Source organism: Pezoporus wallicus, unplaced genomic scaffold, assembly GCF_028554395.1.
Source record: "Pezoporus wallicus isolate ANWC-B61680 ecotype Strahan unplaced genomic scaffold, APGP_CSIRO_Pwel_v1 contig_227, whole genome shotgun sequence".
In the NCBI taxonomy this organism is placed as follows: domain Eukaryota; kingdom Metazoa; phylum Chordata; class Aves; order Psittaciformes; family Psittacidae; genus Pezoporus; species Pezoporus wallicus.
Window position 1 is genome coordinate 13641278 of NW_026635704.1, and position 13359 is coordinate 13654636.

Sequence of the window (13359 nt, forward strand, 5' to 3'; positions counted from 1 at the left end):
TTATGCCCGGCCTCAATGCAGCACTGGGAAGAGTATTTTTCTTATATAAGTGTTGTTGGACAGATGGTAGAAGCCTGCTGAACCTTAACTTGCAGTTCAGGTACAAATAAATTTTAACCCTGTGTACAGTAAGTTTTATAGGTGGATTTAAAAATAAATGTTTCTGCTAACATTAAGTACCATTTTACACAATAAATCAAAACTTATAATTGAGTTGTATTTGAAAATGGTATGAATGCCCATTTTAAAGGAAAATATTCTGAGGAAATATTTATCTAAAACCATAATGTTAAAAAAGAAAATATATTGCCTTTCATGCCATTGGCCTTGATTTCTATATGAAAAGATTGCCATATGAATAACAAGGAGGATGGAATGGGCACTTCGTGGGTGTTTCAGATAGCTGATTCCTTTCTTCTGCTTATCTTGTCTCTTGCTCTTTCATCTCTTGGACTCCCTTACATGAGTGCCCAACTCTGTGTCAGTCATATCAGGGTAGCCCTGAGCCTGGACAAGCATTGAATGAGATGATGGGGAAGCTAGATGCTGGCCACTGCAAATTCCAAAGAGCCCTTGAGAATATAACCTCCCTGTGTCTCTCAATCCTGTTAGATGTTTACCTACTTAAATACATCTTGAAAATCTCTCTCTAAATGACTTACAGGTGTAAATCCCATTGGAAATCAATAGCAATTTTTTTTTTTTCCTAAATGATCAATGTACTTCTTAAAATCTTACCCATATCTTCAGAGCATGTACAGAAAGATAAAGCTCGCTCATCTGAGTTTCTTATACCCTATATTTGTTATTATGAAACTTCTATTTTTGCAGTTACTGCCACCTAAACTCACCAAGGTAACTGTGATGAATGAATGCTATTTTGATTGAAACTTGGTGGAAACAAACTTAGAGATTTTGCTTTTTAGTTTCCTTGATTTATTGTGCTTCTGAAGAAAGTGACTAGTTACAGGCCCACCTCCTGCTTACCCAGCAAAATGCTCGTTCCTGCTTGCCTGGAAGCTGCTATGCAGCAATAAAGCACAATCAGAGGGAAAGCACTAAATGCTCAGGCGTTGCAAATAGGCAATGCTTATTCTTCCCAGCAGCTCAAATTGGTTTTGTCATACACAATCATAACACAAGCTGGTTATGCAAAAGTTGTGATTCAATAATTCAAGCTTTCCTCTGAATTGGCATCAGTAATGTGAAACATTTCTCCTGAAATCTACTTTGATGATGAAAATATTGCTGATTTCCAGTGCAAAGGTACATCTATTGTATTTACAACAATGCCCAAAGTTAGCTTTGATTATTTCATTTTGCAGCTAATAAATGATCCTGGCTCAGTAATGAGGTCTTCTTACTCCTGTATTTCACAGAAGCATGTTCGTATAAATAAGAAATAACTTTTAAAGGTCTTCTAGCTACTTAAAAGAATAATTTTGAGCTGCTCAAAACAGCCATGTATAGTACATGAAACACTTCATACTTTTAGCTTTCTGTGAGTTCTACAATTTACTTGGATATTTTTCATACCAAAAAATAGTGTTTTCTGCCTTTATTTTTTGGCCACAGTATTGTAAAGAAGCACCTATGTGAAATCTTCATGGTTTGATTTTATCCAACACCTCCCACCCCCTCTGCTTTACTAATTTCTATTATCCACTTCCAGAATGATTTTTGAGAAAGTGTAAACCCAAAATTCAAAGGTTAGTTAACAAAATGAGTTGTTTTAAATGGCAAAGCCGTAAAGTGCAAAGCTAGCAAAGACAGCTAGCTACCTTTACAGATGAAGATGCTTCACAGTGTGGAGGCAATGCCAGCCTTGTCCTGCAGAACTTCCGTGTTTCCTGAGAATCAAAAAGGAGAAAAGAGTTAAAGCAGGATTTCACAACTACCCCCTACAGGAGATCAGCTTCCAATGTGAAAGAAGGATTTGCACTAGTCATGATCTGCATCTTGTTTCTGTGCTGGCTATCAAAAGACCCTGTCAAGAAGGTATTGGTCTTAGCTATAATACATTCACAAGCCCAAAAGCATGCACTAAATGAAGACTGGGCATCACAAATGCTTTTCAGGCACTTGCTGCAGGGGCTGCACACATCCTAAAATCCTTCATCCAGATATGTTATTGTATACAAACTGTTGGCATGCGCATGTGTAACAAGTCTGGGTGCAGATAGGTTTGATGGTCTTCATGGTGCTTTATTTTCCCCTCAGTTTTCTCCTTTTCTCTGTGTGTGTGGGTGTGGAGGAGGGAGGTGGGCAGAACACATAATCAGTCTCTCATGTTTGTTAACTGTGGAAATAGCATTCTCCTTAATGTTTTCTTCCTTTCAGAAGCTCATCTTTGCTATTTTAAGTGTCCCAGCAACTTGTACAGGATAGAAAAATGCCACATAGAAAAGACAGGTTGGGCTACACTGCATCAGCTTGAGAAGCAAATGCTGCCGTGTGGCAGCCACCACCAAACCCAGCAGCAAGGTAGCCTTGAAGGACCACTCATCCCCAAGCCCTCTTTGCAGAGCTGGCAGTGTTCTCCAGGCTGGCTCCTGCTCCGGGATATTTCTTCCTAAAGGAAAGAACAAGCTCTGTTTAAGAGAAAAAGCTCCAAAGCCTGGTAACATCTCTGTCAGTAGTGATTGTGCAACAAAACCTACATAATTCCAGGGAACAAGTGAGAAATAAATCCACTCTTCTGCAGCTCACTGAGACCATGTCCCGGCACATTCATTACCGCTCCTTGGGTAGTGGTTTAGTTTTTGTTAGCAGCATCTCTGGCTGCACAGGCTGGAAGCAGACTGCTCTGAAAGGAGGAAAACCTGTATTTGTTATGAGCAAACTACAAATCAAAAGACCAGTAATATGGTTTTAACTGTTAATACACTCACATGCGTGTTGCATACATGTACAGTATCTCAAGGAAACTCCATATAGTAGAAGAGGCAACTTGCTGAAAATGATATTTGGTGAACAGAAGAATGAAGTACTCCACTGGCTGTGGAGGCTCATCTCATGCTGCATGGCTGCTTTCCTTCCTCATCAGGAAATGTAACAAATTTAAACAAACATAGCAGTGTTGTGAGAGGAAGAGGAAATAGAGATGAGGCTGTTTATGGATCAGATCTTCCTCAGTCACAGTTTATGTGCACATAGCAAATGGCACTGAATTATTCAAACCTTTCTGGAGTCAGAATCACTAGATTCCTATTGGGTAACTGGTGTATTAATGATACTGAAGTGGTTCCTCTTTTGTGAAATGAAGGGGAGGGAAGGACATTGCCTATAAACAAGAAAATGCTTTGCAAATGTCCCTGTTAACTTCTCAAAGGCCTGAGCTTGGTTTGTATAGCAGCCTGAGAGGTGGGTAAATGCTCACTTTACAGGCAGGGAAATGAGGGGTTTTGAAGTGCTGATGCATTAATAGCAGTAACCTCTTCAGTCCTTCCACTAATCCATCAGAGCTACAGCTAACATCCGGAGCATTCCAATTCTTAACTCCATTTTTAGGAGCAATTTTCATTCCTGTTTTAAGAAGGCTTACATGTCTGTGGTCACCTTAGGAACCTTGGACCAAGAGTTCCATGTGTCTAGAAAACTAAAGATGAAACAGGACGCTGAGAATGTGAATCTTGGAGGTTTCAAACGTGATTCATTGGAATACTTTGAAATGTTATAAAATAGATGCAAAAAAAATCATAACAGCTTTCTAGTCTTCCCTAGCCCAATAAAACAAAACTAGAGACCTTATCATAAAATCCAGGTTCCACACCTAACGGCCAATATGTATTTAAGGCCGTTCCAATAACCTTTTGCCTGTTGAACTGGCCTCATCCAAATATTCCTCACCTGCTGACATTTGTAGTACACCAAAATCTCAGTGGAGATTCTCATTGTGCTGAACAGAACTTGCACATGCACACAGAACGCCAGCAGATTGCTCAGCAAGTTGTGAACACCTCCATTGATGTGCTGAGATAAATCTGAGCCATTAAGAAACACTTCACTGAAGCACTTAAACTGATGCAGTACTGATCTGCACTAAAATAAGGACTAAACTTTATGAAACAAATGAAATTAGTTAAACAAATGAGAAGGGCCCAACTTGAGATTTTTCTCTGCACTAGGTTTTTGAGCTATCATTCAGTACCATGCAATGCATAACTGCTAGACCTATTTTATTTTCTGGTGTTCATAGATTATTGTATCAGAGAAAACTCTTCTACAAAGGCAATACCAGCTCAAATCACCGTTGGTATCTCCAGCCTCAAGCTTCAAGGTGGTGATTAAAGAATCTTTTAAACATAATTGACTATTAACACGGCCACAAAATTTTAAGCCACATGTGTAAGGGTAATGAGAAATATTATACTGCTCCTGAATTGGTTTAAAGCCAACATGCACAGGAAGAAAAGCAAGGAAAAGAAGAGGTTCTGCAGGACATCTGACCAACTTGTGCTTGTGAAGCCCAGGAAAATCACCTGGCTCACTAGGAAAGTCACTGCCTGTGCAGATAATTCTGGTTAAAAAAAAAAGATAGAAAACATTACAACCTGCAGCCTGCCAAGGAAGGCTCCAGAACAAGCTTCTTTTCATATAATAGCACAGTAACACTCTTCTTTAGGATATCTTTTATCAGAGAAGCCTTTTACAGGAGCTTGAATGCAATAGCATTTTCTACAAGCAGTATTCTACTGTGCCACAGCTTCTGCATGCTTGATTGCAGTGTAGGAGGGAACTCCTACCTGCAATAAACCAAATGCAATAAATGTCCACCTATGAGCTGTAGGCAGGATTTCACCTCTCCTTGGGGAATATCCCCTCTCAATACCAAATCATCAAAGTGAAATAGAAAATAACTTCATAGCTCTTGGCTCTTCAGCTAGCTGGGGCTCAAATGAGACCAGTGTTTCAGACTGGAGTAAGGAGCCAAGAATAATTCAGCAGCAAATTTGGCATGGGTTACACCTCCAGAGATTTGTGTTCCTTTGTGAAGGTGCTTTGCTGTGATACCAAGTCCCTTCTTGGTCTTCTTTTTACTCAGGTAAGCAGATTGAGTTCTCAAAGTCTCTCACTGAAAGCATTTCCTCCAGCCTTCAAAGCATTTGTCCAGGCCCTGTCTTTGTCCTTTTCAGTTCTGGACTTCTGTTTGTTCCCTCATTTTCTCTTTTAAAGCAGCAGCAGGACAAAAAAAAAAACACTTTTACCATTCCAGTAATGGTGACCCCAATGTGCCATTGAGCTGTAAACTCCTTTCTCCTCACAAGCTGGCAGTTCTTACACAGCGCCCATCACCACGGCAGGGCACTGGGAGCTCCTGCTACATTGCCTCTTTCATAGGACCCTTGTAGCTTCTTGCATGCTGGTGTCACCTAAGATGGGACCATCTGTTCTGTAGGTGACCCCTGTTCCTTTGCCCTGGGTATGCACCTTACATATGGCTACATTTTAATGCACATCATGTGAAAAGCCCCAAAAAATGAAGTAAATCTTTATAATACTTACTTCTAAGTATGAGGAAAATTTAAAGCCTGATTTTAAGAGATGCTAAGCATTCTGCAGTCTCTTCAGTTTATTAATTCTAAATATCAACTGAACTATAAAATCCATCATTTTTTACTTTCAGAAAGTTGGATTTATGTTCCTTAACTCAGAGATTAAAATCCTTGTTTACAATAAGGTTGGAGAAAAAAAACAAGTGAATTACAGAATGAAGTGTTATGGCACCAACCAAAATGAGAAAAATATGCCTGAAGAGAATTAACAACATTAATAAGTGAACAACAGATGATAGCATGATTACTGTTTCAGTACAAAAGTGTCTCCATCAGAACTAAATCCCTTTGAGGAGGAAAGAGAGGAAAGGCTACATGTTGTAAGCAGGAAAGTAACCAGCAGCATAATCATTGCTAGACTCTGAACTTAATAACCTGCCCTTACTTAGAAATATTGTCCACGTACAGAAAAGACAGGACTGCAGATTAGTAAGGGATTATATATTATATTATATATACTAATATTATGTATTAGTAAAGGATTAAATTATAGTCAAAGGCTATTTATACTTCAGGATAAACATCAGTGAAAATCTTTGCCTTCAGAGACTGTGTGTGTACTGAATTCCAGGTGAAATTCCCAATGCAATTGATCAAAAAGACCTTTATCTTCAGCAAACGTGCATCTGATCAGCGTCTGATAAATTTGAGCTGCCAGTTAGATCAACGGTTTCCCTGGTAAAGGCCAGAAATTAGAGAGCACTGCTTCCTAAGTAGGTGATCAACAATGCCTGGGCAAAGCACAGAGACCCCAGTACTTCATGGGAAGCTAAACAGTCCCTGTGTTTGCACAGAACTGACTTGCAGTCACTGTGCTCCCATACTCAAGCCAGTCTCAGGGGTCTCATCTAAACGGTGTAAGGCAAAGCAACCTGCCACACACATAAAGACTTCCAGTAGCCCAGCAAGTTGAAAGAAAGGGGCAAGAGGAAGACCCAGATCCTGCAAACAACATGTACTCATCCACAGCTGTGAATACCTAAATTGCCACTTTGACTTCACAGGGTTGGCTGGCTATTGGGTTTACTGGCAAGACTGGAGTCTGGCACCATAAACTCCCTGGGGGTGAAAGGATCCATCTGGGTTCTGCTCACAAAAACGTCTCAGCATCTGGTGTGAGAGACTTTTAGGACACTAAAATAAATCAACTAAGAATTGTTCTGTTCTGTACAGTAAAGCTGCAAGTTAAATACTGTCCCTGCAACAAGCTACCCTGTAGTCTCCCTAGCCTATGCTGAGTGCAGGTGAGAGGCAATGCCACCCTATACAACTTTCTTGGAGCTCACTTGTGTGTCTCACATTGGAAAAGAAATCCTCACTAATTTCTTCCTGTGTAAGGAAAAAGGATAGTGTAGGACACAGGACACATCCCTGCCATCGTGCACAGCCCCAACCTGCTATAGTGGACATTGAGACTGAAGTAGCTGCACTGACTAAATGAATCTAAATGAAAATTTCTCATTCTGAAAATAAGACTCACCCTCTCAGCCAAATGATAAACCTGGAGCCAGCTTTAACCCATAGAGAATCAATCCTGGTTAAAAAGAGCTCCAGAAAAGCAGCTGCTGAGCCTATCACACTGCATATTGGTAAAAGTAACTCGAGTTTCTTATCCTGTCCAAGTGCCTTCATTTTATGTCTCCGTTAATTCCGTACCCTGAAAATTCCCAGAACCAGAAATGTCCTAACAGGCTTTTCTGCCCATCATGAAATGCACTTATTACCTCTCCATGGGAAAGTAATTTTGTCTTCTGATTTTCAGCAGTGATTTCTGTGTTTGGTGACTCTTAGTAGAAACTGGCAGGGGTTTTGTCAGCTAAAAGTTAATCAGTGATTCTCATGTTCAAGTCAGGACACATTATTCTTCTAGCTAGATTATTTTTTTCCTAAACTAATGGAAAGAATATTTTACCATTATTTGAATGGTAATAGAACAAACAAGAAATATTTTGAGCCTGATTTAATGATGGATGCATAGCCCCATATAGCAGACTGTGAATAGAAATATTGTGAGCTGGGGCTCTATACAGGACATGGAATAGATCCTCCAGTCTGGTTATGGTACTCTGTGTTATAATAATGCAAAGCAACTGGGATGTGTCTTTACTCATATGAGGAGTCTTCAGCCTCGGAGAATCTCCAGGAGATGTCAGGCCACTGTCAGATTCGTGCTAATCTGTACCCCCTGCCTCATGTGAGGCCCTGCTGTGGAAATATAGGTATTCCCAGTGGGAGCCATGGCTGGTGTAACTGTAGTCATCACAGGGCCACAGGCAGACTGCATCAGCAGGACATGTGTCTGAAGCGTGTTCTGAGGGTGCAAAATGCTGTGGCTAGTGCCTCCTGCTCTGCTTTTTCTTGACTGTCACAGAGACAGTCTCTGTCCAGAAAGTGAAATAATTTCAGTTAATTTTGACATTTGAAACTGAAATCTATTTTCAGGTCAAGTTCACCTTCAAAAGAAGGTATTCCACTGGAACCTTCCTGGGGTTTCCGCTGGTGAACCATATCCCCATGTAACATGCCCAGAAAATCATTTGCCCAAATGTTCTGATCTAAACCCTATTTTTCAGGTGGAACCAAGAGAAACCAATGGAAGCATTTCAACTGTAACAGAAATCAGAAGTCTCTTTTGCTAGAAGATGTTCAAAAGGAGCAGAATTGTTGGCATCCTGACAATTCCCACATCACATAGACAGGAAAAGCGCTATCAATGCAGGCCTTCTTCTGGATCAGCTTCAGGCTCTTTCCCACCCTTCCACCTGCACTGCTAACAGCAGCAGTGATTGATACAGCTAAGCCACTGCCGATGCTTCAGAAACACTCAGGTTTAAAGCACAGCAGTGTTACACGTTGGCCAGGAAAGCCGCATCAGCGGCACTCATTTAATAAAGGTATTCCTAACAGCCTGCACGTTGGATGCGCTGTAATTACAACAGGGCAGCGGAGTGGTGCAGCTCTGGCTGCCCCCGACAGCTCTGCTCCCTGGAAGAGCAGGGCTGACAGCTCAGGAATGAGAGCAGCAGAGCTGGAGGCAGCTTTCCTGGCAGCTGGCCTGCGTTCGCAGAGCTCTCACCCAGACCGCGCTGGTGCATAGGAGCTTTCTGAACAACATGTGAAAGCCCAGGGCAAGAGGCAAACAAATTTCTCTTCTCTTTGGGGGAAAACAGAGCGCTGTGTGGTAATTACATTTGCCAGGCTCTGCTGTAGTGTGATGGTGCAGAAGTATATTCTATAGCAGCCCACTTTCACATTGAAACACTGGAAGGGCTCTTTTACAAATAATGGCAGTAACAAGTCTGTCTTAGTCCTGTCAAGTTCAAAAGGTAGCATTTATGAAGTAGCTCACAAGGTTTGGGCTTGGGTTATTTTATACTCAAAGAAGGATGCAATGTACCTGAAGTAATAGAGAACTTCTTTTCTTAATTCAGAACAGAACAAAGCATAGGTGAAGCAAACAGAAACACTACTGACTGATACTTATTTTAAAGGATTTCAGTTCAGACCCCTTATAACCAAGTCCCACCGATCTATGGAGGTTATTTGTCCCTAGGAAGAATTGCTGTGCAGAGTCTGATTTTCTTGGTTGTTCTCTCTAAATACATTCCCTCAGCTTCCCAGGGAATGGAGGTGGGCAGGGTCTAGAGTTGGCCTTTGAACTCCTGGATATTGTATTTGGTATGCTGCAGTATTGCATTACAACACAGCTACAGAGCTGCAGGTAGTTCATTTTGGATCGTGCCTACAATCACCTGGGAAATCTCCTTTTATTGTTGTATGCTCAGGTACCATCATGATCCAAATCCCTGGGCTGATCAGTGCAAATAGCTAGTGAATACATGTATAACCTCTCCTGATTATCATGCAGCTGTACTGTGCAGTAGCTTTCCTCCATTTACTTTATCATTACCTTTTTAATGTTCCTCTGTCTCTCTCCTTTTAAAAGGGAAATCTTCTTGACCTCAATCAGTGTTTCTTCAAACTCCTTCCTCCTCCACCCCTATCAAGTTCATGCTTCTCCGCCAGCCTTTAATGCTCACTCACCACAAAGATTGTCTTTGATCACTTGCTGTCACTCTCCCACCCTGTCCTCATGTGTTAGGACATCTCCAGTGTCAATATATCAAGCTAATCTTCAACACTGGCAACTTATATTCAGGCTAGTAGTGTTCAGCAAGAGCACGTGATTTGCTTTCAGAAGGCAGGCAGAGGTGCCAGGATAGTTACGACCTTCCCATGATTTAATGCAAAGGTCTTGCTCTTTGACTTTTGATTTTCTGTTGTAAAAATGAATGTGTGACAAGATGGATAGGAGGGGATGGGGGTAGGCAGGTAGGGGAGAGAGAAAGTTACCAAGGAATATCTGATTTGTTTGGTTTTTCCTGAGGAAACATTTACTGCTTGTATCCCTACTTCCCACATGCAGCTCTACAAGGCGTTCAACCCTGCAGCCATCACAGGGAACAGCAGATACAGACAGTGGACCTGCACGCTCTCAGACTAGCCAGAGGCAAAAAGAACATCTCCATTAGCACAGAGGAAAGTTTTCTGCTTGTCTTCTGCACCTTAACACCTCCACTGCAGCAAACATCGAACCAGCTTTGCGCTGCACAGCGGAGGCTGTGCTGTTGGTAGAAGAACGGGTTTCCTTCTGGCACATAGGCTTTTGGCAGGTAGGAAGGAGCTGTGTGCCATAAGCAGTCCCTATAATCCTAAAGCGTATTGTGTGTGCAATGGTGAGAAGCCTGAAAAAAAGGATACATCTGGGGTTTGTTCTACTGCACAAGCCTGGAGGGCACTTCTGTAAGTATGGATATTGCCCTGGACACTTCAAAACCAGTTAAGAATTCATAGAATTCAGTGATTGTATGATTCTAAGAAGTCATTCAAGAGGTATTACAGTATTGCTCAAAAAGAGCATAGGGACACCTGGGCTCACCTCTAACAATTTCAGATCACCACAGCTTGGGCAGGTGCACTCCCCACCCAAAACACACCTCAACTTGGTGCTAATCAAGTCTTTTCTACTGACTTTGCCAGCATAGAAAGCCCTTCAGGAAGCTGGAAGTGTGCACAGCTACAGACAGCACAGAGATTTGCAGCATGTATGTTGTCCTCTGTGCTAGTGTATAGCAGAGCTTCTGCTCTTACAGTGAAGTATTTGACCAGTAGTCTCTGATAAAGAGAATGAAAGAATTCAAGCCTATGTATGCCTGAAGTTACCAATAGCTGAACTGTACTTTAGCCATTGTAACTTTAAACTTGAAATGAATGAATGAAGAACATTTTTTCTTTGATCTCAACATACATACCTATCTTGTCACCTGTTTATTTCCTCCACCATTTACTCCAGCATTCATTCACAAAGCACAGGGGCAGAAGAGCCCAGACCCAGAGTAGGGGATTTTGTGCTTATTGCCGACTCCTGCTTCATCTTTGTAACCTCTTTCTTCAGCACAAGCCAAACTGAGTTTCACCCTTTTCAATACCCCACATTCTCAGCATCTCAAAGTAGCTATATCCTGTTAGAAAAGCAAGCAACACCTTATAGTATCCACTAATTACGCCAGCCCAAAGCCCCCAGCTACCCAGAACTGAGCTCTCTTTTCCAATGTACTTGTCATTAACCTCTAGGTCCCCTTTTAAAGCCCACCAAGTCCCCTGCAATGGAGCCAGTTTACTCAGCCCACAGCCAAGGACAGCCAGGAAGGTTAATGATGTTTCTCACTTCCTTCAGTTCCCTCACTGGCACGGTGGGATCCCCTCAGCCTCTCACACCACTTGTTCTTGTGCCAGAACTGCTCTTTAGCATAACTTAAATAGCCCTTTTCCTTTCCTGCTGCTAACTCTTGTGAATTACTTATGATGAGCAATCATATAAGCTCTACAGACTTTTGCTGAGCCAATTACTCTTGTGCATATTCCCCCATAGGAGAGTGACTGCCCCCAGTCATCATCTTTGCCTCTGCTCCAGGCTGGCCGTGTCTGTCCTGAATGAGAGTGACCCATATAAAGCAGCAGGGATGAGATCTCTCCAGAGATTTCTGTGATAGCATTAATAAGTCTTGTTCTCTGTAGAGAGAAGTTCCTTGCCTAATAGATTTTGTGGTCACCTTTTTTTCTTCACAGCCAGCACATCTTAGTGCCTCATTGTCACCTTGTGACTAATAAAACCAAGATTTACTCCTCCTCTGTCATTCACAGCCAATGAACTCAAAGAAGTTTCCATGATTAATCCCAAAACACGGAGATTATTACTTTGCTGGTAGATAAATGTCCATCTCTACCCTACTGGTTTCCATTATGCTTTCTATGTGCTCATGCATTATGCCTTCACAGAATATTCCAGCCCTCGCTCTGCTGGCAGCACGTCCCAGCCTGGTGTCAACAGTGTGCTGCTTTACCTCCCGCCTTGCACTTCTACCACTAAGGAAGAGCAAGGGCATCATTAAGTCTGATCCTGGTGCACCTCCATCATTAATTTCCTTCCTTGCTGATAGTTTTTCCTCCAAGAGCATATACGGCCAACACCCTCTCCAGAATCAGAGGAACAACCAGCCCAGCAACCATGAGCCTTCTCTCTCTTACACAACAGCATGAACTCATCTTCTGTGGGTGAAAAAAAGTTTGGCAAACACCGGACCAGATGCCCAGATCTTCCTGGCTGGACTGCAGGCCTGGCTTGCTGCTTGTCCTGCCCAGGGCTGTCAATGGGCCCATCTGTCTACCATGGCCAGACCCTGTAGACCTGCACCCTGTTGCTGAGTGCACAGCTCATGCTGTGCTTGTCCCAGCCTGTCCCCTATCAGTGGCCCTCACTGTGCCCCAGACACTCTGCCACAAGCTGGGTATGCTCCTCCTCAGCTTTCACATACACATGGTACCAGGAAAGCCTGAGATTAGCTCAGTGCCAGCTTCTGCTTCACCTGCCTGCCTTCTTAAGGACATAAAAGAGGGATTAAAGGTTTTATCGCAGCCCCAGTAAATTAATCCCTTGGTTTAAAAGAGTGATTTTCAGTGATATGAAGAATATCTTTTAGGCAGCCAAGTGAGAAGTCTGCATGGGGATCCACATTTCTATAACATCAATTAAATCAGATGTTGGGCGAGAGGATAGGTTACCTGTCAGGTAGGCTTTACACTAAAAATGCATTTTATAAATGTAGGAGTATTGAGAATTACCCCATCATTTTCTGCAGCTTGCTTTATTTAATCCATCCTTAGTAAAAGCACCTCCCATTTAAAGTATCACAATAAACCGGGTTGAAGTCTTAACTCATTGTCCACAAAGATAGAAAAAATACTTCTGTGCATTTTTGCATTTTGCTTTTCCTAAACACTGGTGTCTTTCCTTGCTCTATTTAATCTGTCTAGAAGCTCATTTTTGGCCACTGGTTCCCCCTGTCTCTGCCCTGTGTTATTTCAAGGTTGACATGATGACAAAAGCCACTTAAGGATGGCAGCTAATAAGACATCTGCTTTTCCCTAGTGAGTGCAAGGGGGGGCTTGCAGGGCAGCAGTCAGATGTGGATTGGTGTGGATGCATTACTTTTCAACTCCGGGTCACCGCTTCACCTCTGATCCTTGTCAAAAGTGACCATAACTTGTTATCTGCCTGTAAGTCACTAACCCAGGAGAATGAGTCAATGCTTTTGCTTAAAGTCCTGCTGACAACTATCTATCCATCCCATAATTAGCCAAGATAGACCAGAGTGAGCTGCCTTCTCAGCCTGTGGTGGGGGGCCAGCAGGTCAGAGGCAAGGCAGCTTGTGGGCCCAGTGGCTGGGCAGGATCACTGACTGCA

At 42.3% G+C, this 13359-nt stretch overlaps 1 long non-coding RNA gene across 2 annotated transcripts in view; it reads right to left on the minus strand.

Annotated features, from left to right (window-relative positions):
* LOC130592955 (uncharacterized) overlaps window positions 1-13359 on the minus strand; it is a 63376-nt gene that overhangs the window by 12393 nt on the left and 37624 nt on the right. For both annotated transcript variants that reach the window (XR_008970717.1, XR_008970716.1), the window contains exon 3: window positions 1782-1850. This is a non-coding gene — a long non-coding RNA (uncharacterized LOC130592955). The remainder of the gene's footprint in view (window positions 1-1781; window positions 1851-13359) is intronic.